Below are 18830 nucleotides of genomic sequence, written 5' to 3'. Positions count from 1 at the left end.
TCTTCACTCCATTTCTATCATCATCACACCAGTTTGGCTTTCTATCATGTTTTGTCTGAGTACTGGGATAGGCTTCTAACTAATCTGCACTGAATTATATATTTGCATTCCCAAATTCATTCTCCCAATTCTTCTTTCTCTTAGGATAAAGACCCATATCTTTATCATGGTTTATAGGAGACCACCTGATCTGGCCCCTGTCAACTTCTTTAACATCATATTTTACCCTTTCCTCTTGCCTCCTCCTGCTTCAGCTACATGGTATACTTCCAGTTCCTTGAACTCATCATTCTTTCTCTTCTTTTGTGCAAACCTTGCATTTCCCACCTTTCCTAACACATCACCAGATAACTTCTATTAAGCATTTGAAACGTAACCTGAAAGATATTTCTTTCTGGGAATAGGGAAGACTTCCTGCCTACCTTACCTCCCAAGACTAAGTCACCTTCCTCTGTTAAATACCCTCATAGATAACTCTGTATAACTTTCTATCATACCACTTATCTCAGTCCATAATTATACATTTATGTTTGTGATTAGCTGAGGACTGCCATGTCCTCCATTAGATGTAAACCCCATAAAATCAGGGACTGTTATTTGCTTGCTCAATATTATATTTTTAGCATCTAGCACAGTTCCCAGCATATGATTCAGTAACAATTCATTGACTGACTAACTGAATGAACAAATAGGCATTATCTCTTAAAAAAGTCATTGGTTTAACCTTTTGAAGTGGTTAATATGTGGCTGTTCAATTGCAGAGGATTTTTCTACTCCCCCTGGTGGTAGCTAGTGTTAGTTATAAATATTGCATCCTGGTGAAAAATTAGATCCCTCAGTTACTATGGCCTTACCATAGGGTTGCAGATGTGAGCTATCAACTAACTTTGATAAATACAATAATAAAAGTATTGCCATGACTTTAAATATAATATTAGCTATACAATCAGCTGACACTTGTAAATGCCTGATGCCACATATGAATTGTTGACTGGTCCAACAGGGATATTGAATAGGTCTCTCTTACCCTGTTTCATGCACCAAGAACTTCATATTCACATAACTAAATCATATCACTGCTATGCATTATTAAATAAGAAAATTAAAATTTATGGCAAATGAATTATACGATAACCTGTAAACTATTAAGGATTATTGCTAATGAGGCTTACACATTAAAAAAAGATTAGAAGTTTGGGCAGGGATGGACTGGGAGTTTGGGGTTAGTAGGTGTACACTATTACATATAGAATGGATAAACAACAAGGTCCTACTGTATAGCACAGGGAAATATATTTAACATTCTGGGATAAACCATAATGCAAAAGAATATAAAAAATAATGTATATATGTGTATAACTGAGTCACTTTGCTGTACAGCAGAAATTAATGCAATATTGTAAATCAATATACTTCAACAAAAATTAATTTTAAATAGACTATTCAATATATATTGAATTTAATTATGAATAATCATTGATTATATGAATATATGGAATATATATAAATATAATTGAAATGTGATGTTACTAAATGAGTACATTGTCAAGTGGTCTAACTCTTGGTTCATATTTCCTCCTGGCTAACCAAGCTTTCTTATTTCTGCTTTAGTCTCACACTGTAGTTTTATTCCACTGAATTGTACTATCTTGCACTGCACTATCTATCAGTGGCCCAAAATTTGTTTTAAATTATATACATCTACCATAACTCATTGGAGAAGGTGATGGCACCCCACTCCAGTACTCTTGCCTGGAAAATCCCATGGACCGAGGAGCCTGGTAGGCTGCAGCCCCTGGGGTTGTGAAGAGTCAGACACGACTGAGCGACTTCCCTTTCACTTTTCACTTTCATGCTTTGGAGAAGGAAATGGCAACCCACTCCAGTGTTCTTGCCTGGAGAATCCCAGGGATGGGGGAGCCTGGTGGGCTGCCGTCTATGGGGTCGCACAGAGTCGGACATGACTGAAGCGACTTAGCAATAGCAGCAGCACCCATAACTCATACATTTTTAACAGCATAGTCATGTTTCCATTGTTTTATCTTTTAAAATATTGACAATTTTAAGACAGCATGATGAGAGCCAGAGCAATGTTTTGCAGAAATTGCTGTGGATAGAATCATCTGGGCATCCATTTAAGGATCAGTAAATCTAATCAGTAGATCTGGGAAGGAGCCAGAGAGTTTGCATTTCTAACAGGCTCCCAGGTGATGTTGATGCTGCTGGCCTACATTTGGTGCAGCAAGGTAACAGAGCTGGAGTCAACAAATTTTTTATGTAAACAGGCAGGTAGTAAATATTTTTGATGTTGTGGACCATATGGTCTCTTGCAACTTTTCAGCTCTGCTGTTGTAGCGTGAAGTCAGCCAGAGACAACATATACCCAAATGCATATGAGTGTGGCTGGGTTCAAAGAAAACTTTATAAAAGCTGAAATTTGAATCCATACACTTTTCACTTAGTATTATGTATTATTCTTTTAAAAAATTTTCAGAACCATATAAAAATATAAATGCCATTCTTAGCTCATGGGCCATAAAAAATAATCTGTCGTCTGCTGACCACTCCACTCGTTCATAAAGTACCAATGGATAACTTTGCGTGAGGCTTGTCAACTACAAATTAGCACTTGCCGTCTACCTCTACAAGGAATAAATCATGTGCTGCCTCAGCTGCTGATTTTCAGTACTCACTGAAGGGAGTTCAGAGTGGAGATCAGAAATGAGGCACTCTGTGCTCTGGAAAAACTGGTAGAACAGGTTTTCAGAGAGCTAAGAGGTTTTCAGAAGCTGATTTTATGACCCCAATTCTTGCATCTCCTTATGTCTAGAAAAGCACTAAATTCCTTCATGGTGACATCTGCTTCTCATGACTAGCAAAAACCTCCTGCAAAAATATAGTCAAGCAGTGCTTGACTGCATGTATTCCTCCTTCACCAAAATCACATATATACTGATCTTCCCCCCTACCTCTTTGGAGCAGTTTCTCAGAGCTATCTGAAATGCTGTCTCCTGGGCTATAGTCCTCATTTTGCTCCAAATAAAACTTAACTCACAACTCTCCTGTTGTGCATCTTTTTTAAGTCAACAGGCTGAATTAAGTCAACAGGCTGAAGGTATGTGGTAAGATAGGTTCTGTAGGAAACACTGGCTAGGCCTTGAAGAAGTAATGGTTTTCTGGATAGAGAAGTGGGAAGTTGTAAAAGAGAGAGATACAGCAACATCATTAGTGGTTTCTAAAGTAAAAGCACAGGAGTGTTGCAAGAAAACAAGCCTGTCTGAGTGGAAAAAGTACAAAGTAAATGGGGATTCCTTATATGCATGTTTAAATACTATCTGATTTTAGTGAGTAGTGGTGTCAGGTGAGCAGAATGAGAAGTGGGGGGCGGGGGATGCTATTAAGTTTCACATTTTGGAATTTCAAGAGAAGACTGGTGCCCTGGGAGAGAGAAAGAGAATAGAAATGATTAAGGAAATCAGAACAAAATGCATTTGAAAGGTCAGGACTCTCTGCAATTGACTGCAGACTGTTCTCATTTGAAAGCTTTGTGGAAACATTGATGTAATTGATCAGAGTTTGCAATTCATTGATGAATAGTGACAGGAGTAACTAGATAGAGCAAGGCAGACAAGCCATTTGTCGACTGTTAAAGCACACAACAGACTCAAAAGGTAAGCCAAGTAAGAACTGAGGGCTGAAGATTAAAAAGATGGTCTCTACCAATGTCTCAGTATCTGATAGACTTTGCTGAAGTAGGCTTACACGATGAAAGGCACAATGAGCATATAGGTTTTATAGAAGATGTTTTTATTACTTCTGTGGAAGTGTCAGTGGAGTAATATTATGAAATATTACAAAAACAAGAGTTGAGAATTACGAAAGATGGAATATCAAGTACAAAACTAACTCAATCCCAATACTTTTTGGAATTCTTTCTCGTCCTCTGTCTTTCCATTTCCCATGTTACCCCTCCCAAAAGGACTCTGTCCAATTGTCTTAAAGTTGTGTTTCATTGGCATGCTAGGGATGGTATGGGGAGGGAGGAGGGAGGAGGGTTCAGGATCGGGAATACAAGTGAAATAAGATTCACTAGGAACTTATTATTATTAACAAGAGACTTCAGGATTTTAAAAAAATTCCCCCAACAAGCTAACAAATGGGGAATTTTTACTACCACTTATTTACCTAGATTTCCCCCAAAATAGAGAGTGCATCTACTAGTATCTGTGACTTAGTCATACTGCTGCTGCTAAGTCACTTCAGTCGTGTCTGACTCTGTGTGACCCCAGAGATGGCAGCCCACCAGGCTCCGCCATCCCTGGGATTCTCCAGGCAAGAACACTTGAGTGGGTTGCCATTTCCTTCTCCAATGCATTAAAGTGAAAAGTGAAAGTGAAGTCGCTCAGTCGTGTCCGACTCCTACTGACCCCATGGACTGTAGCCCACCAGGCTCCTCCATCCATGGGATTTTCCAGGCAAGAATACTGGAGTGGGGTGCCATTGCCTTCTCTGGACTTAGTCATAACTCAAGGGTAAAAAATGGAAGGCACAGCAAAGGGAGAGTTTTCATTTTTCCACACTGAAAGGAAAGCGCAAATTTTGATCAGAAAATTTTAGGTTATTTTCAAATACTGACTAACCATGAGAGGAAAGGCAACATGGCTTTATTAATCTAAGTTAGGAGAATAGCAAATGTAGAGAGAGGGAATTGTAAGTTTAACAATCAAAGGACCTGTGACCAAGTTTCCCATCAAATGAGGAGAGATGTTATACATAGTTATAAGCTATCATTTATTGAACAAACACTACCCAATGTCAGGCAATGTGCTAAAAATTATACAAATGATTCCATTTTATTTTCATATTCCAATGAAAGTGGTTATTATTACCCATACTTAATATATGAGGTCTCGAGTTTTAATTGAGTTATCCAAAGTCTCTTTTGAGTCCTAGGGACTTGCCTAAGAAAAACTGCTACTATATCAACCCAGCAATCTAGCATCTATCAAATGCTAGAGAAAAATTAGCTACTGTTGCTTTCCTTTATATTATTGTTATTAATATTATTGCCATTTTCTTATCTCCTCTAAACCCTGTCAGCATGATATAAATTTGTCAGATGGATTACATGCAAGAACCCACTTAAAGTTTCTAGCATTTAAAAGCCAATTAGTAAATGTCAAAACTGTATGAACTTTTCTCTTGAAGGATACTTTTTATTTTTAAGTGAGGAGAAACAAAGCAGTAGATACTGCTACTTCTGATTATTTAGTGGTGTGCCCCTGGATAAAGAAGTTGACAATTTGTTCTCAGAAATCAATGTTTGACTAGAAAATGAATTTGGTTTAAGTGCCTGGCATCAGGAGGTTAAGCGAGTTTATGGTTAAAATATTTAGCACACACTTCAAAGTTTCTGAGCTTTTTTTTCCTGTTCCATTTACTACCTAAGTTTGTATCTCTAAGGACTGGTACAAATATTTCCAAAGTATTTGTGTATTTAACAAAGTATTATTATTCATAATGCTTTTGAAATAGTATAATTCATTCTTTTGTGCCCCAGTTTAAACATTGTCATTTAACAGTTCAATTAATGTTTACTGATAATGCAGAATTGCTCAATAAATGTGTTCAATAAATGTTGGATGAAAGTGTGAATGACTCATGTCCATTATTATTTTTTTTATATCTTTAGATTTCTGCAAAGAAAGCTTCCTTTAAATTGGATATATACTTATCTCTGCAAATTCATTTTAATAAAACACATAATGTTCTGCTGGATATAAAAACATAAATGAATTAGTCTTTATTACACTTCATTTCTTAGTATTATATTTAAAATTGGTACTTGATGTGCTAACAGTTAAGTGCAGCTCACCTTCCTTACACTGTTCGCTCCTTGGTGCTTTTCTTCATTTAATATTCATTTTGATGAATTTGGCTCTCCTGATGCCTTTAAAGTGCAAGCCAAAATTTCAGTTTACTAACAGATCTTTATGTTATTGGCTAACAGTAACCTCTGATTCTAAAAAGGAAAAAAAAAAATGACCAAGTATCTCTAGCATCCAAAAGAAACCTAAAATTTCAGTGTGTTCTCTAAATTTTTCCAATAAAGGCAGAACTAGAAAGTACTTCTTCTTTCTGGTAAGGACAGGAGAGCCAAATCCATCAGTTCTACAGTTTGTTCCAGCTCTAGAAAAGAATTTGGTGGAGGGGATTATAATTAATGGATTAAACTTTCTTGTAGAAGTGAATTTTTCAAGTATATATGGAATTTGTAAGTAAATTCTGTTTCTTGCTAGAACTTTAATTTATGAGATCATAAATTTGTTGGTTTTGGTACCATGCAAGCTATTGCTGATCTTAATAAGAGTTTTTGTGTAGCAGTGGAGACAAGCCAGATTGGAGAGGGTTTAGATGTAAGGAGATGAAGACAGCATGTCCAGACAACATGGTGGAATGGGGTGGTGGGAACCGATAATACTTGTCCTATTTGAGGGGCAGGACTTGGTGATTTTGAATAGTAAGAGAGAAGGAAGATTAAGAATGACTCTCAAGTCTCTGGCTTGACCAGTTAGTGATATGAGATACATTTTGCTGAGATGGGGTATACAGGAGGAGGAGGAGGAGGAGGAGGAGTTTTGTTTGTGGAAAGGGACAGAGATAAGTTTAGTTCAGACATGTTGGATTTGAGTTGCTTCTAAGATGTCAATTGGGTGATATCTAGTAGGCAGATGGGTAGGAAGTTTTTCTGTGGCTTTCACTTCCATCTCAGTTGTCCTCCACTGTAGATAGCCCTTTTCCCATCTCTGATTTACCTGTCAATACAAAGACATCACTTTCCTTCTTCTAGAAATGTGTCTCTAGTTCGCTTCCCTTTCTGATGCTATATTTAAAATTGAGATACAATTTTAACATCATAATTTAATTAATGTTAAAAAGTACATTTTTAAAGAGAGATTCTATGGGGAAACTTTTTTTACTTGACAGCTGATCATTGGAAAGATAGCTCAGGGAAAGCAAGTTATAAAGTCAATGAGGGAAAAGAAATGAAGAGTGGGTAAGATTTGCTTGTGTTGTAATAAAGTATAAGAAGTGACCTCTGAATCCAGCAGTGAATATGGAATTGAATTTAGAGTGTGGCAAGGGCAGGAGAAGGAACACTTCAAGTGCGTTTGGATGGGGGGAGGACTTCATGAAAAGACTGGAAAGTACTGAATGAAGCAGAGCTGATGGGGCCTGTGACCTTATTGGATTGTTGTTGTCATTCAGTTGCTCAGTCATGTCCAACTCTTTGTGACCGCATGGACTGCAGCATGCCAGGCTTCCCTGTCCTTCACCATCTCCTGGAGTTTGCTCAAACTCATGTCCATTGAGTCAATGATACCATCCAACCATCTCATCCTGTCACCCACTTCTCCTGCCCTCAACCTTTCCCAGCATCTGGGTCTTTTTGAATGAGTTGGCTTTTCACATCAGGTGGCCAAACTATTGGAGCTTCAGCTTCAGCATCAGTCCTTCCAATGAATAATCAGGTTGATTTCCTTTAGGATTGACTGGTTTGATCTCCACACACAGGAATGAAATAACATGGGATACAACAAGTGAAAGCAACATGGAAATGATAGAGGAAGGTGCTGACTAAGGGGTTTTGATAATACTTATAGCAGCTCTTCCAAAGAGAAACTCCTGTAACTACTGAGAAATATGGGACTGCATCACTCATCTTTGTCTCACAGTTCTGATGCTTTGGCATTGTGCCTTCCAATTACTACACCTGTAACAAACATCCCCTACCACCAGGTGGTATAGAGTCATGTCATGTTAGAGTTGCTTTCCGTTGTTTGGGACTCTGGTGGGATGAAATTCTTTCCAAGCCACAACTTTAAAAATCTGGTCATTTATTTAATGTCCCATTTACTATCCAGACAACATTTTGGGAAAAGTTAAGATCATCACTTCTCAATAATTCATAAGCTTAGGTAATTGATTTATATGTTAAATTCCCAAGGGAGGCACCAAAGCAAATGTATTTTACACTTATATATGACTTATTTCCAGACAACTTTCGCTATTTTTGCTATCCAACATTGAATTTTAAAAAATTATTACAAAATTGTTTTTTACTCCTTTTCCACAATTATCCGGTTGAGATCCCTATGGTAGAGTTATAGCTGTGAGAAAGGATATCCACTGAATTAGAGGAAAAGAAAAGAATAGCTGGGCTCTAAGGCCTTCAGGGGAAGGTCAGTGGCAATTTGGATAGCAGGAGTTGGCAGAATACAGATCCAGTAGTTCTGCCTTAATTATACTTTATGATATCATGCCCCAGAGAACATAAAGTTCTCAGTTTATTTTTTTGGAAAAATATATAAATCCAAGATCATTATTTTTGACTCTTCATATTAATAAGTAGTGCATTAAGTTTGCATTAGAACTAAAAATGATGTAACCTAGTTTTAAGAAGCAAAACACTACAATTTACATACTAAAATACTCCTGTCACAGGAAAAGAATGATGCTTATAGATGTAAATTACTCAGTTTTCACACAATTTGCTGTAAACATTTGACTAGTAACAGAGTCCAGAACTAGTAGTCGATGGTGATAACACTAAATCTTATCCTTTTCCCTCTCATTTGAATCTCTTGAGGTTAGAATAAAGAATAAGTGGAATAAGTTATTTTGATAATATAAACTTGAATATTAGATTAATCAACAAAAATAATTATGGAGAATTACTATATGATTGGCACTATGCCAGGAATTATGGAAGTGACAGATAACTCTTAGGTAGGCTCTATGACATCTCTGTTTGTTCATAATCCTATTGATGAGATAAAACTAATTATGGTAAAACAAACAAAAAAGGCAGAATGTTACAAAAAGCCAAATTGTATGCTCTGAGCAATGAAGATTATACAGATATAAAGGGGAGGAATCAATGAAGCCTGCATTTTAGCATTTCATAATCTTCAGGAAGTGACCTTACAAGTTGGGACAAATTAAATACAAATTTACCATCATGAACTCTTCCATCTCATTAAGCAGTCTTTTTGTCTCTTAGGCCTTATCCAGTCATTCACATAATTATATATCTTGTACATGGTAGGCATCCCATAAATATCTGCTGGTTGAGTGATTAAATTCTTGAGACAGATATTAGTAAAAGGAAGCAAAAGAGAGGCATTTTGCTTTTCTGTCCAATATACAGTTATCTTGAGAAAAAATCTTTACTGACCATGGAGAGAGTAACTTATCATTAGATCGTAGTGCCAGTCTGAAAGTAAAGCTGATAGATCTGCTTCTTAAAGACTACAGTGCCTAGTAGCTCACCCTCATGACACTGAAGAATGAAGGTAAAATTTTGAATATTTGTTGGATTATGAAAACAATTTTGGCTCACTTGTCTCCACCAATTAGTTATGATTTAGAATATCAAGATTTTAATAATGCCAGGAGTTAACTTTTCAGCAGAAATGTTTCTCTAATGCTTTGTATATCCCCAGATTTTAAGTAAATATTTAAATAGTGTGAATTTGGACTCCTTTTAGGAGCAGTATTCAAGTAGTATCTATCTTATGCTAAGAAAAGGTTTATTTTTTTTTTAATCTTCATAGCTTTATACTAAAGAACTTTTGCTTGTTTAGACATGCTTCTCTTCCACAAAAACAAGGGTATTGAATTATATTGTTGCAATTAATGCCAAGTGTGAAAGTCACTGAGTCATGTCCAATTCTTTGCAATGACATGGACTGTAGCCCAGCAGGCTCCTCTGTCCATGGAGTTCTCCAGGCAAGAATCCTGGAGTGGGTAGCCATTCCCTTCTCCTGGGGATCTTCCTGACCCAGGGATTGAACCTGGGTCTCTTGCACTGCAGGCAGATTCTTTACCATCTGAGCCACCCAGGAAAGCCCAAATTAATGCTAAGTAAGTACATAATTTTACTGGGACATGGTTAGTCAATAATGACACAGGATGGCTGCCACTGATGAAGTAAAAATCTTGACTAAATTTTTTTTAATTTTAAATTTATTTTTTTTTCTTTTTTTTTTTTAATTTTATTTTATTTTTAAACTTTACATAACTGTATTAGATTTGCCAAATATCAAAATGAATCTGCCACAGGTATACATGTGTTCCCCATCCTGAACCCTCCTCCCTCCTCCCTAATTGAAAAATATTTGCTTTACAGAATTTTGTTGGTTTCTGTCAAACATCAACATAAATCAGCCATAAAAACCTTGACTACATTTCTTTTAGGTGAATTATCTCTACTACAGCATTGCATTTTTATGAGTATGTATATTGAAAGTAATATTATAATTTAGCATTAAGGCTACTGCAATCATACTTATATATAAAACAGTTACTATGGGAAACTGCAACAACTTTTCAAAATTGTGGTATAATGAACACATATTTTTGACATGATGAATGAAATGGGACCACAACTTCACAAATGAATAGTCTTCTGAAGAAAATGTGATTTGTTAGAACCCATAATTAATAGTTTGTCTCATGTTATTTTCCATGTTTTTATGTTTATATCCATCAATAGCACATTGAAGAGAGTATCTATATTCTAACAGGTTAACCAACAGTTTAGAAATAAGTCTCCTTTATTGGAAAAACAGAAACAAGTGCAAATTCATATTTCAATTTGCCATTATTCTAGAATTTTAGGCAGGAAAATATGTTCTTTATGAGTCACAGATAAGCCTCACTGCACTGTAAATTTTGGAGTACACTTTGTCCTCTGCTCTTAAATTCAGATCAGATCATATCAGTCGCTCAGTCGTGTCCGACTCTTTGCGACCCCATGAATCGCAACATGCCAGGCCTCCCTGTCCATCACCAACTCTTGGAGTTCAGCTCTTAAATTGGGTACTGCTTATTTTTAAATTGTTTTCTTCCTCCTCAATTTTAAAAATTTTCACCACAATAGGCCTAGAATATCACCAGTAATTCTCATTTTGCTGAGAATGTTCATGTATTTGATTCCATTTGGTTTCAGGTATGTAGGAAAAGTTCTAAACCTAACTTCTGTAATGGAACTTCCTTATCCAGGGAGGGCAGGCAAGAAGGAAATCGAACTTTTTATACCTTCTGTACTGATAACATTTTTAAAGTTTGAAAGAACCAGGCATTTGAGGGAATGTAGATCAACAACTATGCATTACTAGCAGAAGTATACATTGTACAACTACTTGATGGAAAAGTTGGCATTATCTCCTAAAACTGAATATTCACAATGTGTATACAATATATTGTTTTAGTTTTTGATTGATTAACCAGTTTTACCAATGGAGTCATGTTTGCTGAAATGATAATGGTGATTCACATACCAATGGTTATAAATAATCCAGTCTTATGCACTTATGGGGACTTCCCTGGTGGCTCAGATGGTAAAGTATCTGCCTACAATGCAGGAGACCCGGGTTCAATCCCTGGGACAGGAAGATCCCCTGGAGAAGGAAATGGCAACCCACTCCAGTACTCTTGCTTGGAAAATCCCATGGACGGAGGATCCTGATAGGCTACAGTTCACGGGGTCACAAAGAGTCGTACATGACCAAGCGACTTCACTTTCACTTTCATTATGCACTTATGGGCTTCCCTCAAAGCTCAGATAGTAAAAAATCCACCTGCAGTGCAGGAGACCTAGGTTCGATCCCTGGGTTAGGAAGATCCCCTGGAGAAGGAGTTGGCAACCCACTCCAGTATCCTTGCCTGGAAAATCCTATGGACAGAGGAGCCTGGTGGGCAGCAGTCCCTGGGGTCACAAAGAGTTGGATACAACTGAGTGACTAACACTATGCACTTACAGTCAGATTATTTCTCAAATTCTAGGATGGCTGAGCTCCCAAGCTACCAAATGGGGCATCATTTGGTAAGGCAGCATAAGCTAGGGAAAAACTAGAAGAGATAGACTTTTTAAAAATAGGAACATTATACATTTAGACTAGGGCTTGGTTCATAGAATTTTATCAATAACTTCATGAAGCAAATAATGAAAGAAGTAGTAATGATTATTTTCCAATGTCTGCTTCAAGTGATAAATTTTTAGTCACAACCAGGAGAAAAAATGGGAGGGGCAGAAAATGGACAGTTTTGTGTACTTGGGAGAATGAGTTCCCTCCAAATGCATAGGAAAAAATGTGTCTTTGTCTTTTACATAATTTCAAAGTAATGATCTACAAATTCTCATCAGGAAACTTTAGGCAATTTTAAACAGTCATATTAAACATTTAAGCCAACATAAACAATTAGGTATAGGGATTTCCCTGGTGGTCCAATGTAAAGCAACTTGTCTTTTTGTAAAAAAATTATAAGACAAGTAGAAAATGTAGAATTATCAACTAAAAAAAAGTCCAAAAAATTTTAACTAATTTCTGGTAGTTTGAAAGAGAATTGCCATTGGTGACATGGGAGACATTCATGACAACAACTGTTATTTATTGAACATCTGGGCTTCCCTAATAGCTCAGATGGTAAAGAATCTGCCTGCAATGCAGGAGACCTGGGTTCAATCCCTGGGTTGGGAAGATCCCCTAGAGAAGGGAAAGGCTACCCATTCCAGTATTCTGGCCTGGAGAATTCCATGGACTGTATAGTCCATGTGGTAGCAAAGTGTCGGACATGACTGAGCGACTTTGACTTTCACTGAAAACACGTAATGTCAGGTACTGGACTGGACTCTACAAGTTATTTCTGCTAACTTTCCCAAGAGTTAACAGGCAATGAAGTGGTTATTATTGACCCCATTTAACATATAAGGGAACACAAGCCAAGAGGGCTTTAGCAAGTTTCCAAGGTTCTAGGGCTAGTTCCTGGATTCTGAACCCAGATCTGCTTGATTCTAAGCTCACATTTCTTTCAACTGAAGCTGACCCATGTGTGTGGTCATCATGCTGATGGAATGAAGCAATGGATCCTGCAATATTCCAGGTCTCCTATCCACACCCTCCTTCAAGCTGGTCCTTTGGCATAAAACACAGGGTCCCAACCCTAGCTCCACTGTCAACAGCACTGGCAAATGACCCACCGGGCTCCTCCTTGACCAACTGGGCGTAGAACAGTGCAAAAATAAATCCCTCTGGAAAGCTGGGAGAGTCACACTGTGGGCTACTCCTGCATGCAGATGGGTACACATCTCCAGGGTCCTGGGACCCTGCCTAAGAAAAGTGAGGAGGTGGAGAGATCAAGCAAGCAGCTCAGTATCTTCTACTACCAGATAACAGTGACTATGTCTAAATCAGCTTAATAGCAGGTGCTCAATAAATGTTGTCACCATTATTGTTTATTATCATCATAATTACTAGCTGTGTAGCTCTTAGCAATTCACATTAACCCTCAAAGACTCAGTGTCCAAAGTACATAAAATAAGCTTGACAGTACTGGAATGATCTAAGATTCTCATGGTGACAACATTACAAGATAAATTTATTTAAATTCCCTGGCAAATTGCCCATTAAGTGCTAGGACAGGAGAGAGAAATTGTTCTCTCCTCTTGATGTGACAAAATTGAGATTATAATTATCTTACAAATTTGGGCTCCTGTGTATTTTATTTGCCCCGTATCCTTACCAGTTTCCTGACAAACTAGCCTTCCCCTGCCTCCTCATTCCCTGCAGATAGTGTAAAAGTCTGCTTAAGCCTAGTGCTGACAGAATTTCTTCTCTATTTCTTGTAATTTAGATCTATGCTCAGGACCCATTCCTAGCCCCTTCTTTCCTTCATAATATCTTTGAATACTCAAGTCCCCATCATTTGGCAATAACCAGTTTCCCACTTTTTTGTACTCATTTATGTTGTTATTAGCTAAGTTTTTAGCTCTTTGAAAGCAAAGACCCTATATTCTCATACATCTTAGTATTTACTGTAGCCCCTAGCCCTGTAACTTGCATTAAGTAGAAGCTCAATAAATACTGACAGAAAAATTCACTTAAGTTACCTGTGAAATCACTCATTAATTCTTATAACCAGGACTTGAAGAAAGATCTAGAAAATTAAACACCCTGTTTTAGTACCACATAAACATGGCACTATTTTCTGTGTCAAGTAAAACATAAACTGAAAACTCATTTAAAATCCAGGAAAGATTAGTTTGTGAGAGATGAATTCATAGTAAGTTACTTAACTGAGTATTTTGAAGTAAGACCTCATATTTTTTGTGTGTATTAAAATTGTGGATGGTAACTTGCCTTCTTAGGAAATGTCTTTAGCATCCTCAACCATCAAGGACATTGGGCTTACAGGTCTAACCTTAGGTCATGAAAACATTTTCATAATTAGACCAACACTGTAAAATAATGTACAAAACTTGCAGCTCATTATAATTTTACTATTTTCAGACAATTGAGATGAAATGTATTAGTGAAAAATACATGTTGAACTTAATCAATCTTTTTATTTAAATTTAAAACTTTAGATGAGGGTTTCTCAGGTGGTGCTAGTGATAAAGAACCCACCTGACAATGCAGGAGATGTAAGAAATGCGGGTTCAATCCCCAGGTTGGGAAGATCCCCTGGAGTAGGAAATGGCAACCCACTCCAGTATTCTTGCCTGGAAAATTCCATGGTCAGAGGAGTCTGGTGGGCAGCAGTCCATGGGATCACAAAAAGTCAGACACGACTGAAGTGACTCAGCACAAATAAATCCTTGTTGACTGAAATACAAGACCAAATAAAAACTATGACACATTTTTTTTTCTGAAAATTGTAAGGAATTGACTTTTTATATTGTATGTATTTTAAAATTTCTTTCAACTATCTTTCAACTGTCATCTTTACTGCCACTACTGAAACAAAGATGAAAAAAATCTGAACATCAACTATGTGAGTGATACAAAATGGAAGGAGAAAATGGGCCATGTGCCTTTATGTAAATTTCCTTGTTCTGAGATTCCAGAAATTGGCCTCTTTTTAAAAAAAAATGAAAATAAAATTCTTAGACATATGGCAAGATATTCATATGATCTACTAACCTTGTGAATTAATGTGTTACAATGGTAAGTTTTATTTTCCCTTTATTATTTTAATGCAGAACAAATGCTATTTGAACATCCCTCCACACTTCCCCAGGCTTTCGTGATAGCTCAGCTGGTGAAAAATCTGCTTGCAATGCAGGAGACCCTGGTTCAATTCCTGGGTCAGGAAGATTCACTGGAGAAGGTATAGGCTAGCCACTCCAGTATACTTGGGCTTCCCTGGTGGCTCAGCTGGTAAAGAATCCACCTGCAATGTGGGAGACCTGGGTTCAGTCCCTGGGTTGGGAAGATCCCCTGGAGAAGAGAAAAGCTACCCACTCCAGTATTCTGGCCTGGAGAATTCCATGGACTATATAGTCCATGGGGTCACAAAGAGTCAGACACAACTGAGTGACTTTCACTACACCTCCCCAGACATATACACAGATATTACACTGATAACAGGATGTGGGGAAACAGTCTTTTAAATAGATTTTTAAAACTTAGTTTCCTAAAACAATGTAATCTAGGGTCTTGTCTTGGAAGTCGATGTGGGTAGATGAGAATCTGTCAATAAGGGCAACATGCTATTTTGTTTCCCATGTAATTATTTTCTTTTCTTGCTTGTGTACTTTAATTTCATTTAAAATTGTGAGGATTGAAAAGTATGATTATTTAGATTATCTCATAATATAAAGCAATTTTTGTGATAAAGAGTATGAATTCTCTTTGATAAACATCTGCTTACAGTTGAATGAAGTGTTATTTAGTATAGACTGTAGTATTCAAAAGAAAATGCAATTTATCTAGGAAATGCTGCTTCCCTTGTTGCATTTACCCTTTTGCTGGCCTGATGTTATCTCTTTTGCCTATTTGTCCTTTGTTACTGTCAAGACAGCAAATTTCTATCTGAAGCAGATGGTGTAACTGCCATTGTTCAAGCTGCTTAATATTCATTCTGCTGCAGGGAATTTTTATCACTAAACCTCTAATTTGGAAATATTAATAAATCAAAGTTATTGACTGTTCTGTTTGGGATGTCTGGAACCATTACATATCTGAAGAGAAAAATACATATTTACATTTTGAAAATTGTATCAAAAAACTTGTTTATTTCTTAACACATCAAAGTAAAGATTTATTTTGTTAAGTTAATATATAGTGTGATGGTGGGTAAATGCTATAAAATTTTAGTCAGTCATTTGTTGTATATAAATTTATCATGGACTTTGTTTCCATTATTAATGTCTCCATATTTTATCCCAAAAGAATCACTATGTGTGTTGACATTTTTGAATAGAGTGTTTAAATTTAAATCTATTTTTAAACTTCCAATTTAGGCCTTTTTGTCCATAGCTCCTAACAGCATCCTGCCTCACCTACCCAACATGAAAGCCATCAGATTTCATATTTTACCATTAGGAAAGAATTAGAATGTCATTTTTTTCACTCAATCCACATGTTCAATATGGAAATGATTAAAACTGGACCAACAGAAATTTTCCATTTAACTCTATCCTTACAACTTTAAGGCAACAAATGAATATTTTGTGGACATATTCATAACTTATAAATAACACATATGTATACTTATTCAGTAAATAGAATTCCACAATGTTCATGATTTTTCAGTGATTACTACTGTAGAAATAATTCCACTCAGTGTAATAAGGTAAACTATATGTCCCATAGTTGGACAATTGCACAATCATCAATGACTGATTCTAATTCAATGTGTGTTGAGCAAGTCGTCAACTGTTGTTAGGGAGACCATATTTTCCAGTTTGTCCAGTATAGCTACAGTTTACACTTATTAAGCAAATATAAATACTTTCTTTGACACTCAAAAGTGTCCTTGTTTGGATGCTAAGTTACATGCTTATTCTATTTTTTTCTGCACCCATACAAACCTAAGAGTTAGATGCTGACATATGTGAAAGAACTATAAGCAAATGTCTCTTACCCAGAGGAGCATACAAACTTATTAATAACAAAAGAAAATTATACATAATTATTGCAAAATAATCCATATTTATTTGCATTAAAATTCTAAATATGTGGTACAGGCAATAAGTACTGTGGGAACTCAGATAGATAAGTGGATGTGGATTAAAGCTGTTGAGGCTAGTTTAAGCAGTTGCTCTATTAGAGACCTTGCAGGCATGAAGTCACATGGACAAAGTTCTAGGGATGGAGATGATTACAGTTCACTGCTGATCAATCAACAGTGAAAATGACAGAATACAAAGAAGAGTATGGTAGAAAGAACAATCACTAAGGACTTAGAAATTCTGGTCTTTTATCCTGACTCTGCCACTGGTCAACTTTATGTTACTGAGTAAATTGCTTCTTCCCTTTGGCTTTATTTCCTTCACCTGTAAAAAAAAAAAGGAGCAAATTAGATTCATCCATTCCTCAGTTTATGGTGAGATTACTTTGGGCAAGGGACTCTACTAAGGACTATGGAAAGAATTTCTAAAGTTCCTTTCCTGCTCTACTTCCATAGCAATGACTCCCATCACCTGTGTTTCCAGGGACATTGTTGTTAAACAGCTTGGGATCGTGTGCTTCTTCTCTGTCAAAAAAGTATTTATTGCTGGTAAGTGAACCCAAACCAGCAAACATTTGTTAAGTTGACTTGAAACTTTTCCCAGAAAATTCCTTTATTTCCTAATTGGATTCAGGCCATATTTTCTTTCCTTCTGATAATGATGCAATCCCAGAATGGTTGGGGACCCTTCCAGGAGAAGCTGGTATTGCATATTTTCATAGTGTGAAAACTGCTCTTGTGCTACAGGTAATCAAGTCTCTGGTCATCTCAGCTGGCAAAACTGGATCCCATGCACCAGTCTACTTTGTCACTTCTCACAACTGAGGCAGGCCTATTCCCCATTCTGATATCAGAGAGCTTGCTCTGTTTGCAGTTCTAATCTATAAGGACAGATGATGCTCTCTGGAGAGAAAGTTGTAGCAACTGAACAAAGTACTCTACCAACTCAAGGAGGCTGATATGTCTTCTGTGAATCCAGCAGGTTCAAGGCTGTAGGCCCAGTTCCTTTGACAGTGTTTCCTATTGCAAGGAGAGGGGAAAGTGGTCCTAAATCATCAGAATGGATTATACATCCCTTCTGCACATGGATGCTCCGCCCCATTAACTTGAGAAGCTGGAGGTAAATCTAGTCTAAAAAGAATCCGAGGAGCAAGAGAAAATTTTTTTACTGATCTAATATTTATTCTGTCTTTAAAATTGTGGAATACTATCCAAAAATAAATCTGAGACTTCTTCAGATAGTAGATATAAAATACAAGATCAGATAGTAACAACTTTAAAGTTGTTACTTAGTTCATTTATGTTTGGCAGGTCATAAAACAGAGACAAATTGTTTTTGGTAGAAGTGCCAGGATATATTTAAATCTAGCTGCAAGTTCGCCTGTTTGCCTTCAGTATTGTTAGTGGTGGTTGCAGTGGGAGGGGATGAAACAGAGAGAATTCAAGATTTTATAAAGAATAGTTGAATGAAAAACAGAAGTAACAGAAGAAAGAGGAGCTATAATAGATATTTGATCATAAATGACTGCTGCAAGGAAAGCAAATTATTGAATTTAGAACTGAGGATATTTATTTTCTCCATATTGTAACTTTACACATAGAATGGTGCTAACATTGCTATAAGGAGTTTTCCCTTATTTTTGCATGGTTAGGGCTTCCCAGATGGTGCTACTGGTAAAGAACCCACCTGCCAATGCAGGAGATGTAAGAGATGCAGGTTCGATCCCTGGGTCGAGAAGATCCTCTGAAGAAAGAAATGGCAACTCACTCCAGTATTCTTGCCTGGAGAATCCCATGGACAGAGGAGCCTG

General features: G+C 36.8%; 1 protein-coding gene, 1 long non-coding RNA gene and 1 other non-coding gene across 3 annotated transcripts in view; 2 read left to right on the top strand and 1 right to left on the bottom strand.

Moving 5' to 3' along the window:
* Positions 1–18830, top strand: part of HTR2C (5-hydroxytryptamine receptor 2C) — a 343880-nt gene that overhangs the window by 39244 nt on the left and 285806 nt on the right. The window lies entirely within an intron of this gene.
* On the top strand, positions 13025–13153 carry LOC112582417. The gene has a single exon (XR_003106955.1). It is a non-coding gene; the product is annotated as a small nucleolar RNA SNORA35 (small nucleolar RNA).
* The window catches only part of LOC123331805, a 42781-nt gene continuing 40931 nt past the window's right edge, over positions 16981–18830 (bottom strand). Inside the window, exon 3 of the long non-coding RNA XR_006548584.1 lies at positions 16981–17344. This is a non-coding gene — a long non-coding RNA (uncharacterized LOC123331805). The remainder of the gene's footprint in view (positions 17345–18830) is intronic.

The sequence above is a fragment of the Bubalus bubalis genome, chromosome X (genome assembly GCF_019923935.1).
Source record: "Bubalus bubalis isolate 160015118507 breed Murrah chromosome X, NDDB_SH_1, whole genome shotgun sequence".
Taxonomy (NCBI): Eukaryota; Metazoa; Chordata; class Mammalia; order Artiodactyla; family Bovidae; genus Bubalus; species Bubalus bubalis.
Note: the sequence above shows the minus strand (reverse complement) of the source record. Positions and strands in the feature narration are given on the sequence as shown.